Here is a 20,373-nt window from a genome sequence, read left to right on the forward strand (position 1 = left end):
AGCTCGGGGAGCTCGGCGGCCGGCGGGGGGCGGGGCGGGGGCGGAGCTCCGCCGGGCGGCGGGGGGGCGGGGCTCGTGGGTAACAAGGGAGGGGCGGGGTTCCGCTCCCGATCGGGGTCGGCCTCCCCCTGCCTGGGAGGAGGGGGGGTGCGGGCTTCCAGCGGGTGTGGACACACGGGAAGGAAGTGGGCGACCCCCAACGCGGGGGATGCGAATCCTGGACCGAAGGTGAGTCCTCCACGTGTCCCCACACGTGCCCCCGTGGGGGCGCACCTGTCTCCATCTGTCCCCCTCCCCGGCTCGCAGCTCACGCGCGGCACCTCACACGTCTGGGTTCCCAGCGCTTGGACGCCTCCCTTCCCCCAAGGCCTCCTAACTGGGAAATATCCCAGGAAGAACAGCTAGGGAGGGCGAGAGGAGGGGCTGTTCCGTACGACGTGTGTCTGTGACAATCCCCTCTCTCCCGCGCACCGTGGGAGCCCCACCTACCGCCTCCCACCCAGCTGCTCCCACTGCATTGCTTCCCGATCCAGACAGACACATCTCACATCACAGATAACCAACTCCCTAGTGACACCCACTTCTCCCGTGTCGTTTCCACACACGCCCTGCTCACATGCAAACAGCCCTTACGCGAACGAACGCCTCCCACCGACGGGCGCCGCCGCTTGGAGCAGGCCCACCCGGCCCCCCGGCGGCAGCAAGCACACACGCAGAAATCCCTTCAAGTCAAACCCCAGGTTTCGTTGTCAATCAGATTAGTGACAGAATAGAAACAGACAAGTCGATAAATCAAGTCTAGAAACAGTTCCAGTGTTGTCTATCACAACCCCTTATCCTCTCGAGAGGCTCGAGGCTCCGATGCTCAAGCGATAGGCATTTTTGTTTTAGAAATAAAGCCTGTTTCTCCACAGAAATAATGTAGCCCTGAAGCAAACGCCAACATTTGCTTTTGGCTCTGCCGAGAAGGTAGCAGCTTCATCTCACCATCATCCCCCCTGGGCACTGCCTCAGAGTCTCTCTCATCCTTGGGCTCACATCTGCCATCTGAGGGAGCAAAGAGCCACATTAGGCTCCAAAGGGGAAGGTGGCTTAGAGGAAGAGGAGTAGAGGAAGATGTTGAAGGCAAAACTTGGAATCCCCTAGGAATTCCAGGGCCGAGGTCTCCAAATATTTGTTGGGTTTCTGCTTTGTGCATATTCTAGTTGGCATTATAGGACAGTGCTTCTCAGACCTTAATGTGAACACAAATCTTACCTAGGGAACTTGTTAAATTGCAGTTTCTGATTCTGTAGGTCTAGCTGAGGTAGCATCCCAGACTGTAGTTCTAACAGGCTCACTAGTTATCAGATGCTGCTGATCCCCACCCTCACCCCCAAAACATACACACACTTAGAGTAGTAGGGTTGTAGGAGACACTGATTCAGGAGTCCAATAGTCGTGGGCTCTAGCCAGATCTGTGGACAAGGTACTCAATACAACTGATCCTCACTTTCCTTATATCTGCAAAGGACATAATAATTGTTGTGTGAGGATTAGACAATGGACAATGAACAGGTTTTGAAACCTGTGAAATGCTTACAATGGTAGGTGTCAAATGAAGCCACGTTTGTTTAGAATGTATGGAGTTAAGCTGCTGACAGCTCAGAGGAACCAAATCAATTGAGTCTACACAAAAGATGGCAGGCTTCATGAGGGAAATAGACCCGAGCTGGGTAGGATTTGACCAGATGAAGCAAAAAAAAAAAAAAAGCAAAAGGTCACTCCAAGTTATGGGGTTAACATGAGCTGGGCCAAAGCAATGGTAGGAAGCAGCATAAAGAAGGGGAGGATTCCTGGTGGAGAATAATAGGAAAAAATGTTAGATGAGGAGGAGGGTGGATATCATAAAAGTAGAATATAAATGATATTTTTATTTATTTTTTTAAATGATAATTTTAAAACTAATACCCTATGTGCACCTTGCACTTCCTGTTATTTTAAATGATCTATTAGTGCACTTTCTTCCCTTTCCAGCATATGGACTCATGGAAGCAGGCTGTTGAGCCCCTCTTGGGGACCAAGCGGCTTGCTAGGAACCCAGGATATAGAGGTGAGGTGATCACAGCAAGGCTCTCTGAGACTTGGGTGAGTTTCGCCAGATCCAAAGTCTTGCATTTCAAGCATTATACCATAAAATCAGGATTCTGTAGGGGAGCAGGGTGCTCCCATGTCTTATTACAGAGCCTGTCATGTGGCAGGAGCTTAACAAATGTTGAAATGAATAAAGATCATTTCTCTTGTTCTTATTTTTATATAGCTATAATTGTGGCATACACAATTTTATGTCCTTATTTTTTTTCACTTAACATTGCATAGTTCCCCATTTTTATTGTGAGCTTTATTTTCTTCCATTTTTTTAAAAAAATGTCAAACCTACAGACAAGTTCACAGAAACAAGTACAGTGAAAATCTGTATATCCTTCACCTAAATTCACTACTTTTTTTTTTTTTTAACATTTTGCCATATTCACTTTATCCCTTTCTCTCTTTAACTTAAATGTTTGATGCAAGTTGCAAATATGACACTTTCACTCTAAATAATTCAGCAGCCATTTCCTAAAAATAAAGAATTCTCCTACAGGACCATATGAACACATCCACAATAGTGTTGTCTATTATGCAGTCCATATTAAATTATTTCCATTTTTCCCCTTAAAATGTCATATATATATATACCAGATTCAGGATTTAACCAGGACTCCCCCCTATGGCATTTGTTAAGTTTCTTTAGTCTTTTAAAATCTTGAACAGTTCCCCATTTTATTATTGTTAATTTGTTTTTCAGACATTGATCATTATGAAGCATCCAGGGCAGCTGTCATGCAGAATGTCCCACATTCTGGGTTTTTCCAGTTTCCTCATGATTCAGTATAGGTTAGACATTTCAGAAAAGACCACTACATAGGGGATGTTGTGGACTTCCCACTATGTCACACTGGTAGGCCCGTAGTGCACATTTGTCCTTTTATTCGTGATGCTGGGCTCGATCACTTGGATAATTTGGAGTTCATCAGATCTTTACAATTTAAGGGTAAGCTGTCATGGGATATCCGAAGACCTTTGATTATTTGTTCCCAACAAATAAAATTATTTGCCCAGTGGTTTTTAGCTTCCATTGATGATCTCTGCTTATATTTGTTATGATGCTGGGGATTGCAAAATGGTGACTCTAATTTTGTCATTTCTTTTATTTATTATCTAGTATTCTCTTGTAAAAAAAAAAAAAGCTGCTGCTCTGCTGCTTCTCTGTCTCTCTGTTTCTCTTTCATCCCCATGGTCTCAAAAATTATGTATTTATCTATCTATTCAGTGTGATATAATTTGTTACCATTATTACTGTTATTCCTTTTTTTTTTTTTAATTTATTTATGATAGTCATACAGAGAGAGAGAGAGAGAGAGAGAGAGGCAGAGACACAGGCAGAGGGAGAAGCAGGCTCCATGCACCGGGAGCCTGACGTGGGATTCGATCCCGGGTCTCCAGGATCACGCCCTGGGCCAAAGGCAGGCGCCAAACCGCTGCGCCACCCAGGGATCCCTGTTATTCCTTTTTGATGCTCAGATTGTCCCAAATTTGGCCAAGAGGAGCTCTTTAAAGAAGCTTCTGTGTCCTTTTGACTTGGTCCCATCAATCTTTAAGCAGTTAACTTGTTTTGTTACAGAAAATATTTCAGATTTGCATTTCCCCTGCTGCAGACCCATAATCAGTCATTTTTTAAGAGAACTTTACTCCTTTTAGTTGGAAATGGTATTTAAAAGATGACCTAATACTTCATTTATGTGCTTTTGATACTTAAAAAAAAAAACAAAAAACAAAACTATTCAATATATCATCAAATGAGCATATTTTAGTTTAGTTCAATATTACCTTATTTATTGAGCATTTGGGACATTTGCACTCTCTTCCCTTCTAAATAACCTTAATAAACATCTTTACACAGATAACTCTTCCAAGTTTAGGATTATTTTCTTTAGCAAGATTCCCAGAAATGGAATTATTGGGGGTAAAGGGTGTACATTTATTTCTTTTTTTCCTGAATCTTTGATATACAGTGCCTAGTTGCTCTCGTGGAAGGTTTTTATTTTATTTATTTTTAAAAGATTTTATTTATTGACACAGAGAGAGAGGCAGAGACACAGGCAGAGGGAGAGGGAGAAGCAGGCTCCATGCAGGGAGCCCGATGTGGGACTTAATCCCGGGTCTCCAGGATCACACCCCAGGCTGCAGGCAGCGCCAAACAGCTGAGCCACCTGGGTTTTTAAAGTCAACAATGTTTTTTTAACATTGTTTGTTTAACAGTGTTTTTTAACAATGTTAAAAACAAGGTTTTTAAAGTCAACAATGACTTCTAAGTGTCAAACTCAGTGATTTTATCTTATTCCTCTTTCTCCTTTGCAGCACCTGAATCTACTGACCTCTATCCCTGAACCCTTCTTCTTCCAAACTTTCTCTAAATGACAGTTATGGTTTTCCTTTCTTTCAGGCCACGCCCTCTCCCTCCTTTAACCTCCTAAATTTGTGCATGTCCCAAGGCTTAGTCTTTAGCCTTTACTTTTCTTAGGGGGTTCTCAGTGGGGTTCCCTCACTTTTGTTTGTCTGATTTTGGATGCCCAGTCCTCTCCTGAGCTCTGATCTCTTCTGGGTTTTGCTTTCTTCTAAGACTGGTCCTTGCCTCTTGTCACCAGGCTTGCTTCAGGCCTATCTCTGTTCACAAACTTATCTTAGTACAAACATATCTTAGTACACTCACATATGTATGCACTCTGTTCTTTGAGATTCTAGATATAGGTGGAGTTTCATTTGGGCCTAGTTTTCTAGTTGTCTGATATAAAAATAACATGGTTCTGTTTTGAAAGAATACAGCCTGAGGTACAATCATGAAGTAAACTGGCCCACTTCACTCATTTATGGGCTCCATAAGAAACTTCTATTCAAATATTTATGGAGTGGCTGTATGCTTGGAACATATACATTGTAAGATTCAATTCTGCCTTTGATTAACTTGAATTTTCTAACATTAGTGGCCTGTAATTTAAGTTTGATCCTGATAATAAGATAATAGATGGAAGTGAAAGGTTTTCAAATGCACTACCAAGTCAAGTCCCTCTTCACAACCCAAAATTTAGGATGCTACCCTGCCCTTCCAACATGAAATCAAAATAGGACTCTTCTCAACAGAGCCCAGGCTCCCATCCAAAGGTTTTTTAAAGCACAATAAGGAATCCCTTTTCCCTATCTCACCAAGTCAGCCATCCCTCACCAGTCCTCAGCAGGATCCAGGGGCTGGGGAGAAAAAGGACAGAGTCGGTGGGTGGATATTACCCCCCAGTATGTGTACTCTTCGTTGTAAAGGGAGATTGCCTATTTGTGTACATATATCATAGCAAATTGTGTCTGACTTCTGGGTGTGAGGGCAAGGAAGGGAAGAGGTCGTTTGTATTATGCAAGAAGGGGAGAGAATATATATATATATTTTTACATACGTGCTATATAAATGTTTGTTTATACAAAGGTCTCATGGAAAGATATGAGGGAAACTGCAATAATTGGTGGTGAAGAACTGAGAGGGACACTTACTTTTCATTGGGCTTGTGCACATGTATTCTCTATTTAAACATAAACAACTCAATTTTTAAAAATTCATGAAAGGGAAAAAAAATCGCAAGGTCACGGGGGCGCTGTTTTGCTGCTGCAGAATGACTGGGACACTGATTTCCAATTTCTTCGAGAAAGGATTAGAACTGCTGTGAAACTGAATTCGGAGCCTTAAGTGCGAATTACTGGAGGTGGCGATCTGAGGGGCGGCTCACTCTTCAAGGTAGAAAGACGCGGCGGTTCATTTCGAGAAAATGAATTGTGATCTCTGCAAAATATTATCCGTGGCAAGACGAAAGGTTAAGAAAAAGGCGGGCCCCCTTGCCGTGCCATTGTTCCCACAATGCCGTGACTCGGATTCGAACCGAGGTTGCTGCGGCCACAACGCAGAGTACTAACCACTATACGATCACGGCGAGCTACCGGGGACCTGCGGGGCTGGCCTTCTGATTGTCCTCTTCAATAGTCATAGGCGTTCGCAGGCTGCACGTCACCGAGGGACCCACCTATGGGGCGGAGCTCCGGCCGAACGCTAAGTCCGGGAGTGCGCAGGCGCGTTGCGCCCCAGCGCGTCGCTCGGGTTCTCAGGCGTTGGCCCCTTAGCCACCGGAACACACCCGCTGAGGAAGGGTGGGCTCCTTGTGAATGAGGTGGGAGTTTAGGGGGGACCACTTGGGCGTGCAGGGACGGGACTGGCCGGATCTCTGTTCACAGGTTGTGTAACTCGCATTCCTAGGAAGATGCCCATCTCCTCCGCCTGGGAGGTCTTTGCGGCGGGCGACCCGGGGCGTGAAGGCGGCGCTCCTAAGGGGTTCCCGTCCCCGCTGATTCCCCGAGGAGTGACCCAGCATCTCCTCCGCGGTGGTTGTGGCCGCCCAGCCCCCCTCCCCAGCACTAGTTAGCCACGCAGAAAGGGCTCAGTGAACGCATCTCCCCCGTGCCCGTCCGCTCCCCATCAACCTCCCTGCAGCTTCTCTCCGGGCCGGACGGCCCTGACAGCCCTGAGTGCTCCCTCTCGGTACTCCCGCCGGACCCGGTGCCCACCTCCGCTGTGCCCCGGGCGGCAGCGGGCACCACCAGTCCGGTTTTTCTTCTTGTCCGCCAGGGCTCCCGCCCCGCGGCGCCTAGAACCAGGCCGAGTCCCCAGCAGGCGGAGGCTTTTTGCTCAACTGAGAACGTGCCGCTGGTTCTAACAAGAGAATCCACCGCGACCACCTGTCTGCTCTAATCATCACCCCCGTCCCCTGCAGAGTCACCGGAGGGAGGTTTCTAAACACTAGTCGTATCCTTTCACTCCTCCACCCCTCACCTCCACCCACAGATGCAGGAAATTCGTCCACCTTTTCCAGCTCATCCCTCGGCGATGTTTCTCATTCCTGAATTACTTGCATGCATCCATCCACTCACTCACTCACTCAACAGGTCCTTTCGAGGTGGGGAAGGGGGTTGGATTTTTAAAGAGGAATTGCCAGTAGTTCCTTTTTGAGACCTCCTTCATACCTTTTGCACACAAGATTATCCTGGCTGCTCGGCAAATTCCTTTTTCTGCCTTTATGAGCTACTTCGAAAGTCACCTCCTTTGCAAAGGCTTCTCTTCCTATTCTTACTGGGAGTCCTTTTCCAGCGAAGCCGTGAAAATTCGTACATATGCCTATGACAATGATCAGCCTTGTGAGCGCCTCCGTGCTTTGTCCCCAGTGAACGCTATGGCGGGTGGCCCGAGTAATGGGAAGCCTGCATTCTTCGGGAGTCCAATTCAGCCAGAGCCGGCGTGACGTAAATGTCGTTTTCAACTGTCACAAAGGGATTGGGATCCATTTTCGAGAATGTTACAGACTCGAAATAAAAATGGAGGACGGTGATAAAAAAAAAAAAGCCAGACCCCTAGCCGTGTCATTGCCTTTCGCAATGCCGTGACTCGGATTCGAACCGAGGTTGCTGCGGCCACAACGCAGAGTACTAACCACTATACGATCACGGCGAGCTACTGGGGATCCGGCCTTCGGTTTCCTCGCCTGAGTTCTTCTCTGTTGAAAGCCCCGCCCCCTTGTCACGTCATCCTCGGCTCCCGCCGCTCTCCAAGTTTGCCTCTCGCGTGCGCGCAGACGCGCTGCGCGGCCCAGATCCCGCCGCTCCGCCAGTTTGGAGGCTGCGCCGCGGCTCTCTCTGCCCCCTCGCCCCCGAGCCTTAAGGACGTTGCGGGGGTGGGGCGGAACCGATTTTTCTTTCTTGTGGTAGAATTCTGGAGACGGCCCCGTTCCCAGCCAGAGTCCGCTCAGACTGCGTGAGCGCCGGGGCAAGGTGGGTGCAAGAGGGACCCGCCCCCCCGTCCGGGCGACCCCGGGTCATCACCTCCGTCCCGGCCACGGCTGAGTCCCAGCCTCGTAGGAATCCTTCGGTTTGCAAAGCGTTTTCAGGTCCTTCTTTTTACGACCCGTGCGCACGACCGACAGAGACCCGAGGGGGAGTCCATGGCGTCCCCGCTTGGCTTCGGGGTCGGCGCGAGGGCCAGGCTAGGCGTGGCTGGCCCGGGGCGGCGCGGGAAGGCTAAGGCGGCGGCCCGGGAGACCAGAAGGCCCACACTCGGGAGCGCGAGCCTCGTGGCGTCCCGGTAGCTCGCCGTGATCGTATAGTGGTTAGTACTCTGCGTTGTGGCCGCAGCAACCTCGGTTCGAATCCGAGTCACGGCATTGTGGGAACAATGGCACGGCAAGGGCGCCTTTTTAGATTCGGGGAGCCACATGGCATCCCTGCGGCTGTGCCCCGACTGCCCCCTTCATTGTAGGTTAGGGCCGAAATTATACAGTGCGGCCAAAGTGGACACAAGTGAAGCCCCCCACCTGCACCTTCCCCGCGGCGTGTTTGTTTTAGGACGTATTCCTGTGTGGTACTTTCTCTTAGCTCATTTGCTCACTGTCAGTGATCGGCTCACCAGGTCCTCAGAAAAGCCTCGCCCTGCTAAAACGTCAATACTTTTGAGTGTAGGGGTTATAGGAACAGATGGCAAACATTTATTAAGGGTTAGAGAGCCACTGTGAGGGGTGTTAATGATAGGCTTGTGGCCCCCACTTCTACAACCTCCTAGGTGAGAGGGTGTTTTCCTCCTGCAGGATTTTTTTTTTTCTTTCCCTAATCCACCTCAGATTTAAAGCACGTTTTATTTGTTAGTTTATTTTTTGTGCACTTAAAAAAAAAAAAATCCAAGCTCAACAAATTCGGATCTGTCATTCAGCATCAGGCAAATTGGAAGTGAGGTTTAGATTTGACTCTTGGGTGGCTGCTGGCGGCTTGTGTCACTGTCAGGGAAGGAATGAGAGAGGGTTGAGTGAGGAATGAGCCTCTCTAGCTCCTCTCAGGGATCGTGGGGGTGGCAAAGCAAGTCAGGAAGCATTCCTGGAAGAGATGGACATTTTGGTGGGGCTGTGCCCTCTTTACCCACAATCCATTGGCAAAGTCTCACTGAATAGCATGTAAAAAGCAAGATACTACTGTGGGCTGTAATTTCCTAGGTCTCCCTGCTCCCAGTTCCCTAAATGTGATGGGTTTAAAGCCACAAAACAGGACAGCTCAGAGCATGAGAGAATAAAATAGCGAAAGGTCAGCCTGAGAACTTGCTATCCCTACCACCTTGAGGTCTCTTCTATGTACCAGAACTGGGAAAAGAGGCAGGAGGTGTAAAACCTCTGTTCACACATTCCAGCTCCAGCTGTTTCTGTTTGGGTTGGATTTTTTTTGTTGTTGTCGTTGCTTTGTTTGTTTTTGGCTTTCAGTCTCCACTATAAGTCACTTAATTTTTTCCTTTTCTTTCTGATGGACTCTAGTAGCTAACACTCTTTTTTTGGGCTAGTCCTAACCCTAAGTAAGGTTAGCATAGTTTAATAATTAAGCTGGTGCCACCTGGAAGCAGACTCCCTAGATTTGAATACTGACTTTTGCATTAATTAGTGGGGTGATGTTAGGTAAGCCACCTAATGTCTCTGTGCCTCAGTTTTCTCATTTGTAAAATGGGAATAAAGCAGGCTTATTATGAAAATGAAATGAATATTTGTAAAGTAACAGTGCCTGCCACTTACTAAGCCCTATCTAGGTTTACTTAAACTAATAATGAAATCAACCCCTTAAAAAGGATATAATTAAATCAACACCTTAAAAAGGAAGGCAGTGGTACTTAGGCATCTAAATGGCGTATTTCCAAGTAGACATTCCACTTACTCCAATTAGCTGCCCCAGATATTTTTGGAACTCTTGTTTGGGGATTACCTTCAGGGCTAATTTATAAGCCATATAAGTTAATCCATCTCAATATTTATAGTCTCAATATTTTACTTTGAAATGTTTTTTTTTTTTTTACTGCTTTTAAATCCATCTTCAAAAGATGTCACCACTGAGTTTTTTTTTTTTTTTAAGATTTTATTATTTATTCATGGGAGACACAAAGAGAGAGGCAGAGACACACACAGGAAGAGGGAGAAGCAGGCTCCCCACAAGGAGCCTGATGTGGGACTTGATCCTAGACCCCAGGATCATGTCCTGAGTCAAAGGCAGACACTCAACCACTGAGCCACCCAGTTGCACTGAGTTTTTAAGGTGTAACAAGCTTCAATAGTGATTCCAAAAATGGTTTAGGTAACATTCCAGCAAACTATTTTTTGGTATCAGAGTGTTGACTTTTTTGTTAAGCATTACTTTTAAGTTTTTTTTTTAATTACAGTATAGTTAACATACAGTACTATTTTTAAAATTTTATTTATTTATTTGAGAGAGAGCAGGGGATGAAAGCATGAGAGAGAGAAACAAGCTCCCTGTTGAGCAGGGAGCTGGATGCGGAGCTTGGTCCCAGGACCCCAGGATCATGACCTGAGCCCAAGGCAGAAGCTTAGCCAACTGAGCCATCCAGGCGCCCCCAGTGTGTTGACTTGAAGGGGACAACTGTAATTTATGAGCTTCAGAGTGTTTGCATAAACAGCCAATGCCATGGCTTCCTGGTCACATCTGGTGCCTCTGGGAGCTACTGTTATAACTGCTGGCCACCACAGAGGTGTGGTACAGATTGGACCAACAGCCTTGGTAGCTCCTGGAGGTGCTTCAAAATTAGAATCTTGTTCACAGCCCAGAACTACTAGATCAGAATCTTCATTTTAACAAGATCCTCCCCCGGTGATTCACTTGCACAGTCAAGTCTGAGAAGGTGCTGCTGTTTTCTAGAACCACTTGGTTGGAGTGAAGCCCTTCATTATTTACCTTGCCAGTACTCAGGGTTACTAGAAGGGACCTGTCAGAGTCTATTGGGCCTCATCTAGGGGAGTAACATTAAGATTTTGAGGATGAAAAGATGGAGCTCTGGGAGGAGTCACCAAGAGGCCCATATTTGGGGGCATCTAAGGAGGAAGTAGCACCCATGTACTTCTACTAGGAGGTGCTGCTTTCAAGACCCACTTTGGATTTAACCCCCAACAGGGAACCTATTGCCCAGAGATTCTCTGGCTATTCAGGACTCAAGTTTCATTCATTCATTCATTCATTCATTCATTCATTTAGTAAACTATCATCTTTTAGCACTTAAAGTGCTTTGCATCCTGGAGAGCTGCAATGGTATATACTGATACTCCTGGCCCAAATAGTTTAGTTTTCCAGCTAGGAGAAACAACTAGCCCAGAGGCAACAATCAGAAAACACAAGAGGGGGGCCTAGATGGCTTATTTGGTTAAACATGGGACTCGATTTCAGCGCAGGACAGGATCTCAGGGTCCTAAGATGGAGCCCCTCCTCCTATGAGGAGCTTGCTTAAGATTCTCGCTTTCCTCTCCCCCCCACCCCCCACAAAATGATAGAAGGAAGAGCCATTTCTTACTTCAGTGGAACAAAACTTTTCAAGAGAAAACTGATATAAACTTCCACCAGAATTGTAAAAGAATTGAAGTTTATTTTTAGCACTTCCAGCCCCCTCACTCTCTCTTCAACCTCTTTGTGTTGTTCCTATCTCATTATTCTCATTCATTACATCAACAATATTTATGGAGGGCCTACTTTGTGCCAGGCACTGTTCTAGGTTCTGGGGCAATAATAATGAATGAGGTAGATGTGTGTTCTCATAGACCTATGGTCTAGTGCAGAAAAGAAAGCTAAACAAAAAATAAATAGAATTTGAGCCAACAGAAAATAATGTGATATAGTGTTCTCCTGTTTTCTGCCTATTTTCCATCCTCCTATTCCCTCTGCTCCTCGGCTCCTTTGTGCGAAGTATGATGGCTAATAATAACAAGTGTTGCATTTTAAAGGGGATCAAAGTTTTACACTGAGGAGATAAATTCTGACCCTGAACGGCTCATGGGGGGCATAAAGAGCCTTCAGATCTGAGGCAGTCTTGGGTAGGCAGGGTGAGGATGATTCTGGTGATCTGCATGGACCCACGATAAAATAAAATATATCCAATTGAATGTTAAGGGCAATGAGCAGAACCAGATGGCCTCACTGGTAGGCCAAGAATTTACCAAGGACACCAGAAAAACAAATCATCTACCCAAAAACGTAAGAGAGTTTTTTAAAAGAATATAAAGCACTGAAGTGATAATTTCAGGAGAGAGAGAAGAAGACCCAGAACTTTGTTGGGAAATAACGAGCTATAAATACTTAATTTTTTTCAATTACACATGAGACATCATAATCTCATCAGTGCTTAGGATCTTTTGTGCACTAAATCAGTCCCCTGGATCAAAGATGCAACCCTCAGGGAAAGAAAAGGAGAGGGACCCTGAATTAAGATTATATTTGTTACCCAGTGGAACATATTTGAATAGAAAATAAATTTAAGAAAAAGAGATAAAGTTGCACTTCTTGCATTCTTGAATTTTTAACTGAGATATGCCCCTAGTACACATGCATTAGTTGGTCTCTTATTTCCAGGTATTTTTCTCTGTTCCTGTAGAAATAAATCCATGGAGAGATCCTGAAGGACTATTCTTGTCATGAGGCCTGAAACTCATTCCTGAAGAAGAATGCAGGAGCCATCTCTCAGAAGTAAAGGTCTAAATCAGTGATTTCCAAACATTATTCTAGAAATGATAAACAGGAATTTTTCATCATGGGATGAGAGAAAAATAAGCTCTTCAAAAGGCTAAATGTATTTAATTCAAAGGACTGTCTTCTAGGCTGAGATTATATCCTTCAAACTTTTGAGGTTTTAAAGTGACTTTTCTTTTATAACGTGATAAGGTAAGTGATATTTTTTTTCTACAGTCTTTACTTGGAAAATTAACTGGCAATCCTATGTTGATCTCCAAAATTATTTTTTAAATTTTACTAGTCAGTAAAATCTAAAAGTACACTACAAAGCTAACACCCATTCACCCACCCAACAAACAGTAGGCCCTAGTATGATCTATGTTAGGCTTTGGCGATATAAATTTGAATAAGACTCATTCTTACTCTGAGATGATCATTTCAGTCCAGGGTTAATCAGAAGAGTGAAGAAACAATTACAATTATGTTAGAAGTATATACAAAATGCATTACAGCTTAGATCATTCATTCCCCCAGGATATGACATTTGAGCTGGGTTACAAGGCATGCATAGTAATTTTCCTGGCAGAAAAGAGGAAAAGATAGCCTAGGCAGAGAGAAAGGCAGAAACAAAGGCAAGGAAGCATGAATATACAAAGAGCATAGGGAAAGACAAGTCATAGCTGTGACATAAGATATGGAAAGGAGAGGAGGGGTGGAGCCAAATTGTGATGATTCACTTGCCCCTTGTCAAGTCAGGTCTTTTTTCATGGAGGCTAGTGGTTCTTAACATTTTGTGGTAACTTACTGTTTGGGGGATCCATTTGAAGCCATAGGCTTGTTCTTCAAATGATGGATCTATGACAAAAATGTCAGGAATTCACAAATTTCCTGAAGGCCATTTATAGACTTTGTTATAGGTATTGGGGACTATTTAAGTCTCCATTTTTAAGCAGAAGAGGAACATAATCATATCTGTATTTTAGAAAGACGACGTACAAATGGGTAATTACTGGCAAAGTCTTTTTTAAAAAACATTTTATTTATTCATGAAAGACACAGAGAGAAAGGCAGAGACCTAGGCAGAGGGAGAAGCAGCACCCTGTGGGGAGCCTGATGCGGGACTGGCTCGATCCCAGGACCCCTGGGCCAGGGCCTGAACCAAAGGCAGATGCTCAACCACTGAGCCACCCAGGTGTCCTTACTGACAAAGTCTTAGTTCAGAGGAGAGATGGAAGAGAATTTCAGCTTCTGGTTCTGGTTGTTGAGTTTGGGGCTTGGGGACTAATCTGGGGGTGAAGGAGGAGCTCTTTCCTCACATCACACCCATAGGTGTGTGATCAGAGAGCAATAAGCTTAGAGGCTCTTCAACTCACAGGTAGAGGGGATGGACATGTTGGATGAAGGAAATGGATGGGAGGTTTGAGAGGAAGCTCTAATATCAAGGGTAGAATACTTTTTGGAGTCATGGTAGTTCAAATACTATGAAAATAGATGTATCTGTGTTGCCCTAATGTCATTGCTGATATTGAGAATCTGATATGATGACAGAGTATGCAATTTTCAAATGTAATTTTAAATTAGAAGGGAGAGATACATGTAAAAATTGCAAAAAACTGACTTAACTGTTTCCCCAATTTCTCCTAAATTTCAGAGTCAAAATACTTGCGTCATGACTACCCTTTGGTTGACTGGCCTCATCCTGAGTCTGGATGACTTTCTTACTGTATCATCAAAATGGCTAAGAATTCCTTTCCTCCCTAAATCTCTTTAGATCAAATGCTTCAAGAGAACTTGTAGTTTTAAAATATGTTCACAAGTCTTTTGATGCTCCTACCTTCCCGATCATAGAGCTTCCTTTCTCTCCCTGGAGTGAGGGCTAGACTTAGTGACATCTTCAAATGAATAAAGTAGAAGGGATGGTGTGTCATTTCTGAGATGAAGTCATAAGTACATTGTGGCTTCCCCTTTGCTCTCTCTATTGGATCTGTCAGAGAGGAATAATTTGCCCTATAAGGTCCTTCTACCTGAACTAAGAATTAAATTGACATAAGACAGATTAATAGGAGAAAATCAAATTTAATAGTGTTTATACGATCAGCACGGGAGTCTTGACTTGCTCCATTTCTGACCTGGGCCGGTTCACCCCTCCTTAGGCAACCTGGTGGTCCCCCGCTCCCAGGAGGTCACCATATTGATGCCGAACTTAAGGGAAAAGGAGAAAAAATGAGTGGGAAATATCAGAAAGGGAGACAGAACATGAAAGACTCCTAACTCTGGGAAACGAACTAGGGGTGGTGGAAGGGGAGGTGGGCGGGGGGTGGGGGTGACTGGGTGACAGGCACTGAGGTGGGCACTTGACGGGATGAGCACTGGGTGTTATTCTATATGTTGGCAAATTGAACAGCAATAAAAAATAAATTTATAAAAAAATAGTGCTTGTATGAGAACTACACACACATGGAAATTGCAGACAGTGAGGCAACATGAGGCTTATATGAGCTAAGGGAGGGGTAAGGTCTGAGAATACAAGGGAGACAGGACCATTAGTAGGAAGGTGAGAGGAGATGTTTGGAAAACAAAGGTTGCCCTATGATGTAGATAAGTTACTTAGGTAGAGAAGAATCTGTTAATAGCCCTCTTCCTTGTACAAGCAGGCATTTGAAGAGGACATAAAGAGCTTTTCCTGAATCTACTGGGTTTTGATTGTTTTTAATTCAAAATAATGTTCATGCCAAAGTGGCCCACCTTGGGGGCAGCCTCCCTTTGGCACTTACAGATCACTAGCTCCAGAGGAAGCCAGCTTCTTTGTCTTGAGAATGCCCAAGCAACACCATGGAGAGATCCATGAGTTGAGGAACTGAGGACTCCTGCTAACAATCATCAAGAAAATGAGATCTTTGGGGATGCCTGGGTGGCTCAGTGGTTAAGCATCTGCCTTCAGCCCAGGGAGTGATCCTGGAGTCCCAGGATCGAGTCCCACATTGGGCTCCTGCTTCTCTCTCTGCCTTGTCTCTGCCTCTCTCTCATGAATAAATGCATAAAATCTTAAAAACAAGAAAATGAAATCTTTGACCAATAGCTTTGTGAGTGAGCCATCTTGAAAGCAGATCCTCCAGCCTCAGTCAAACCTTCAGATGCCTGTACTCTGGCTGACATTTTAACAATTTCATGAGAGACTCTGAACCCAAACCACTCAGTTAAGTCACTTCCAAATGCCTGAGTTAAGAAACTGTGAGATAATCAGTGTTCATCATCTAAAGCTGCTAAAATTTCAGGTAATTTGTTATACTGTGATAGATAATTAATACAGATTTTATTACCTAGAAGTGGGGCACTGCCATAATATAAAAACCTAAATATGAAAGAGGGTTTGGAACTGGGAAAACACTAGAAGAGCTTTGAGAAGAGTGTTAGGGAAAGTTTGAATAGGTTTTTTTTTTTTTTTCATTATGGTAAGTGTACTCTTTAATCCCCATCACCTATCTCACCCACCCCCACCCACCTAGTAATCTTCAGTTCTCTATAGTTAAGTCTGTTTCTTGGTCTCTCTTTTCCTTGCTTTATATATTTTGGATACTAATCCTTTTTTGGATATGTCATTTACACATATCTTCTCCCATTCGGGAGGGTGCTTTTTAGTTTTTTTGTTTCCTTCACTGTTTAGAAACTTTATTTTGATATGGCCCCAATAGTGGGCTTACTTTGGCAGCACATATATTAAAATTGGAACAATGCAGAGATTAGCATGGCTCCTGTGCAAGGATGACGCATAAATTAATGTATAGTCCCAATAGTTTATTTTTGCTTTTGTTTCTCTTGCCTCAGGAGACATTATCTAGAAAAGTGTTTCTACAGCCAATGTCAGAGAAATTACTGCCTGTGCTGTCTTCAAGAGTTTTTATGATTTCAGGTCTCACATTTAGATGTTTAATCCATTTTGAGTTTATTTTTTTTGTATGGCCCAGTTTCTTTCTTTCTTTCTTTCTTTCTTTCTTTCTTTCTTTCTTTCTTTCTTTCTTTCTTTCTTTTTTTTGCAGGTAGCCCCCCAGTTTTCCCAACACTATTTGTTGAAGAGACTCTTTTTCACATTGTATATTCTTTCCTCCTTTGTCAAATATTAAATTGACTATATAATTGTGTTTTTATTTTTTTAATTTTTTATTTATTTATGATAGTCACAGAGAGAGAGAGAGAATGAGGCAGAGACACAGGCAGAGGGAGAAGCAGGCTCCATGCACCGGGAGCCCGACGTGGGATTCGATCCCGGGTCTCCAGGATCGCGCCCTGGGCCAAAGGCAGGCGCCAAACCGCTGCGCCACCCAGGGATCCCTATAATTGTGTTTTATTTCTGGTTTTCTATTATATTCTCTTGCTCTATTTTTTATGCTGGTACCATACTGTTTTAATTGCTACCACTTTGGATAACCTGAAGTCTGGAAATTGTGATACCTCCAGTTTTGTTTTTCTTTTTAAAGATTTTATTTATTTATTTATGAGAGACACACACAGAGAAAGACAGAGACACAGGCAGAGGGAGAAGCAGGCTCCATGCAGGGAGCCTGATGTGGGACTTGATCTCAGGTCTCCAGGATCAGGCCCTGGGCCAAAGGTGGCGCTAAACTGCTGAGCCATCTGGGCTGCCCTGTTTTTCTTTATTCAAGATTGCTTTGGCTATTCGAGGTCATGTGGTTCCATCCAATCTTTAGGATTATTTATTCTAGATCTGTGAAAAAGGCTGTTGGTATTTTGATAGGGATTGCATTAAATCTGTAGATTCCTTTGGGTAATATAGACATTTTAACAATATTTGTTCTTCCATCCCATGGGCATTGAATGTCTTTCCATTTCTTTGCCTTGTCTTGAATTTCTTTCATCAATGTATTATAGTTTTTTAGAGTATAGGTCTTTCACCTCTTTAAGTTTATTCCTAGATATTTTGTTGTTTTGACCATAATTATAAGTGGGATTGTTTCCTGAATTTGACTTTTTTGCTGCTTCATTATTAGTGTATAGGAATGCAACCAATTTCTGTGCATTGATTTTTGTATCCAGTGACCTTACTGAATACATTTATGCATTCTGGTATGTTTTTGGTGGAGGCTTTATGGTTTTCTATAGACACAGAGTCATCTACAAATAGAGTTTTACTTCTTCATTACCAATTTGGATGCCTTTTATTTCTTATGTTGTCTGATTGCTATGGCTAGGACTTCCAATATTATGTTGAATAAAAGTGGAGAGAATCTTGTTCCGACCTTAGGGGGAAAGCTCTCAATTTTTCACCATGGAGTATGATGTTACCTGTGGGTTTTTCATATAAGGCCTTTATTATGTTGACGTATGTTTCCTCTAGACCTACTTTGCAGAGGGTTTTGATCATGAATGGATGTTGTACTAAAGTCTGAATAGTCTTGAAGAAGCTAGCTATCTCTCTTCTGTTCTCCAAATGTCACACAAGTACCTCTCATTTGTGGAATCTAACATGGAAAAAACAGTTGTCGAGGGATTCTAAGAAACATTTTCCAGAATTCCTAAATCTCGGGGGATCACAGAAGTGGAATGCTGAGTTGCCAGTAGACAATCTAGTGCAGTTCGTTATTTTAGGTACTCAGTATCCATACATACCATTTTACTCACATTTAGCTTCCAAACAATGATAGTGACAATATAATGCTTACACCTAATGTGCTGTAACTATCTCTCTTACAAAGATGCCTTACCATCTCCCCTTAAAAGGGGAGACCCAAAGTCTTATCAGTCATTTTTCTTGTTTTTCTGATGGTCATCCTTTTTCTTTCTCAGTCACGATCCACCATCCCCCCCCACCTTGATATCCTGAAATCTAAAAACAAAATATAAGGTTAACTGTCATCAACTCATCCTAAATGGACAAGCACAGGAAGGGAAAAGAGAAGAAGAAGAAAGAAACTAAGAAGTATAAATATATGCAGAATAAACCAAGGAAAAATATGCTTATCTACTAAGATTTTTTTTCTTAATTGGTGATCAACCGGTTCTTTATCTGATATCTCAAGCCTTTACTCTTAGGTATATGAACCATTAGTGGTCCTGACAGAATGGTATTGCTATAGTCTTCCCTTAACTTTTACTATGGAACATCAAACTATAAAGGGACACCATATCCAGAATAAGCATTAAGTTCATTGAGGAATTGCTTCCTCTTCCATGGTGGGACAACATAATCAACCTGTTATCAGGTAACTGGCTAGTGCCCCTGAAGATCGATGCCATACTATGGACTCAACATTGGTCTCTGTTCTTGGTAGATTCAGCAATCACCAGTAGGAGAGGCCAGATTCACCTTGATGAGAAGTCCCTATTGTAGAGCCTATACATAACTTCGTCTCTGCCATCCTGGCCATTTTGTTTATGAGTCCACTGAACAAGCACTGGGGTAGTTGATGAAATAGACAGAAAGGTATCCAATCTCCTGTCAGTGGTTCCCAATGGCTGAGCCCAATTGGAACCCAGAGACTGAGGCAGCCTGGTGATGTAGCTCACACTAGTCAGAGCAGGATGAGAGAGATGGAAAGTGGATCTGGAGGAGAAAACAAGAGCTATGTGGTGTATTCTCCACTGTGGTACCTCAAGTAAGAACTCTGTTTACCAGATCCAGAAACTTTTTTCTTTTTTAAAGGATTTGTGGACACATTTTTATTACTACTACTATCATTATTATTACTCTTTAAATAAGCTCTACACCCAACATGGGGCTTGAACTCATGACCCCAAGATCAAGAGTCACATGCTCTACCAACTGAGCCAGCCAGGCGTCCCAACTGCCTGGCACATACTGTATGCTCAGTAAATTCTGTTGATTGCATATAGACTTTGTGAGTTACCTATTTTCTGTATTTTGTTGGAATCAACTGGCTTATCTTTTTGGCTATATTTTATCAGTTCTCTCCTCCAGATCTTAGAATGATTCCCTAATGTTTAATACCAATCTTAGTTGGATATATCACTTTCCATACAACTAAGATTTTGTTGTTGCCCAAAAGCCCAAAAGCTTAGTTGTTGGATGGACTAAGCATCAACTCATAGAAGCAGCAGCACCTGCAATATTCTTCATTGCTTCCATCTAAGAAGTTATCTTTTCAGCAGTAAAGAGTGTGAATTTTTTTCACATCTCTGTTAAGATCAGAATTTAGAGGGTATGAAACGGTGGTAGAGAAATAAACATATGACTGAGGGAGTCCAGAGACTTGGGTGCCAGCCTACTCTTGTCCTTTGGGCACTTGTTTTCACTTCCTAAGGCTACTGTAACAAATGGCCATAAACAAGTGGTTTAAAACAGAATTTTGTTTTCACACAGTTCTGGGGGCCAGAAGTCCAAAACCAAAGTGTTCTCAGAATTGCACTCTCCAAAGACCCTGGGGGAGAATCCTTCCTTGCCTCTTTCAGCTTTTGGTGACTCCAGATATTCCTTGGATTGTGGCTTGCCTAATTCCATCTCTGCCTCAGTACTCATATTGCTTCGTCTCTACTGTGTCTCCAGCCTCCCTCTGCCTTTCTCTTATAAGGACATCTGTCTCCATAAGATAGTCGATGTTGCAGACATATTGTTCATTCCCCTTAAGGGAACAACTGGCTCTTGGTAAAAAGAAATAAGGTTTCAGAAAAGAACTTGCTACTTCAAATTTGTTAAAAATCAGACTTAATATTTTGTTTCAATTCTTATATCAAATAAATGGGAGGATATTTTAGTTACAG

The 20,373-nt window shown here is 43.6% G+C and overlaps 2 long non-coding RNA genes and 4 other non-coding genes across 19 annotated transcripts in view; 4 read left to right on the forward strand and 2 right to left on the reverse strand.

The window, feature by feature from the left end:
- Window positions 1-100: 100 nt before the first annotated feature.
- Window positions 101-3,132, forward strand: LOC119866883. 2 transcript variants are annotated; one of them, XR_005381585.1, is made up of 3 exons: window positions 101-228; window positions 2,017-2,127; window positions 2,828-3,132. It is a non-coding gene; the product is annotated as an uncharacterized LOC119866883 (long non-coding RNA). The 2 variants fall into 2 exon arrangements; XR_005381586.1 differs by having other exon boundaries at window positions 2,017-2,092.
- A 2,849-nt stretch (window positions 3,133-5,981) lies between these two features.
- Window positions 5,982-6,053, reverse strand: TRNAH-GUG. Its single transcript has one exon. It is a non-coding gene; the product is annotated as a tRNA-His (tRNA).
- Window positions 6,054-7,546: 1,493 nt separating this feature from the next.
- Window positions 7,547-7,618, reverse strand: TRNAH-GUG. Its single transcript has one exon. It is a non-coding gene; the product is annotated as a tRNA-His (tRNA).
- Window positions 7,619-7,716: 98 nt separating this feature from the next.
- LOC119866882 overlaps window positions 7,717-20,373 on the forward strand; it is a 136,049-nt gene continuing 123,392 nt past the window's right edge. For 7 of the 13 annotated variants that reach the window (XR_005381577.1, XR_005381575.1, XR_005381572.1 and 4 more), the window contains exons 1-2: window positions 7,721-7,938; window positions 12,563-12,849. This is a non-coding gene — a long non-coding RNA (uncharacterized LOC119866882). Of the gene's footprint in view, window positions 7,939-12,562; window positions 12,850-20,373 lie in introns of all 13 variants that reach the window. The other 6 variants (XR_005381576.1, XR_005381582.1, XR_005381579.1 and 3 more) reach the window with 5 other exon arrangements.
- TRNAH-GUG lies at window positions 8,256-8,327 on the forward strand. The gene has a single exon. It is a non-coding gene; the product is annotated as a tRNA-His (tRNA).
- LOC119866980 lies at window positions 16,333-16,436 on the forward strand. Its single transcript, XR_005381925.1, has one exon. It is a non-coding gene; the product is annotated as a U6 spliceosomal RNA (small nuclear RNA).

The sequence above is a fragment of the Canis lupus genome, chromosome 30 (assembly GCF_011100685.1).
Source record: "Canis lupus familiaris isolate Mischka breed German Shepherd chromosome 30, alternate assembly UU_Cfam_GSD_1.0, whole genome shotgun sequence".
Taxonomy (NCBI): domain Eukaryota; kingdom Metazoa; phylum Chordata; class Mammalia; order Carnivora; family Canidae; genus Canis; species Canis lupus.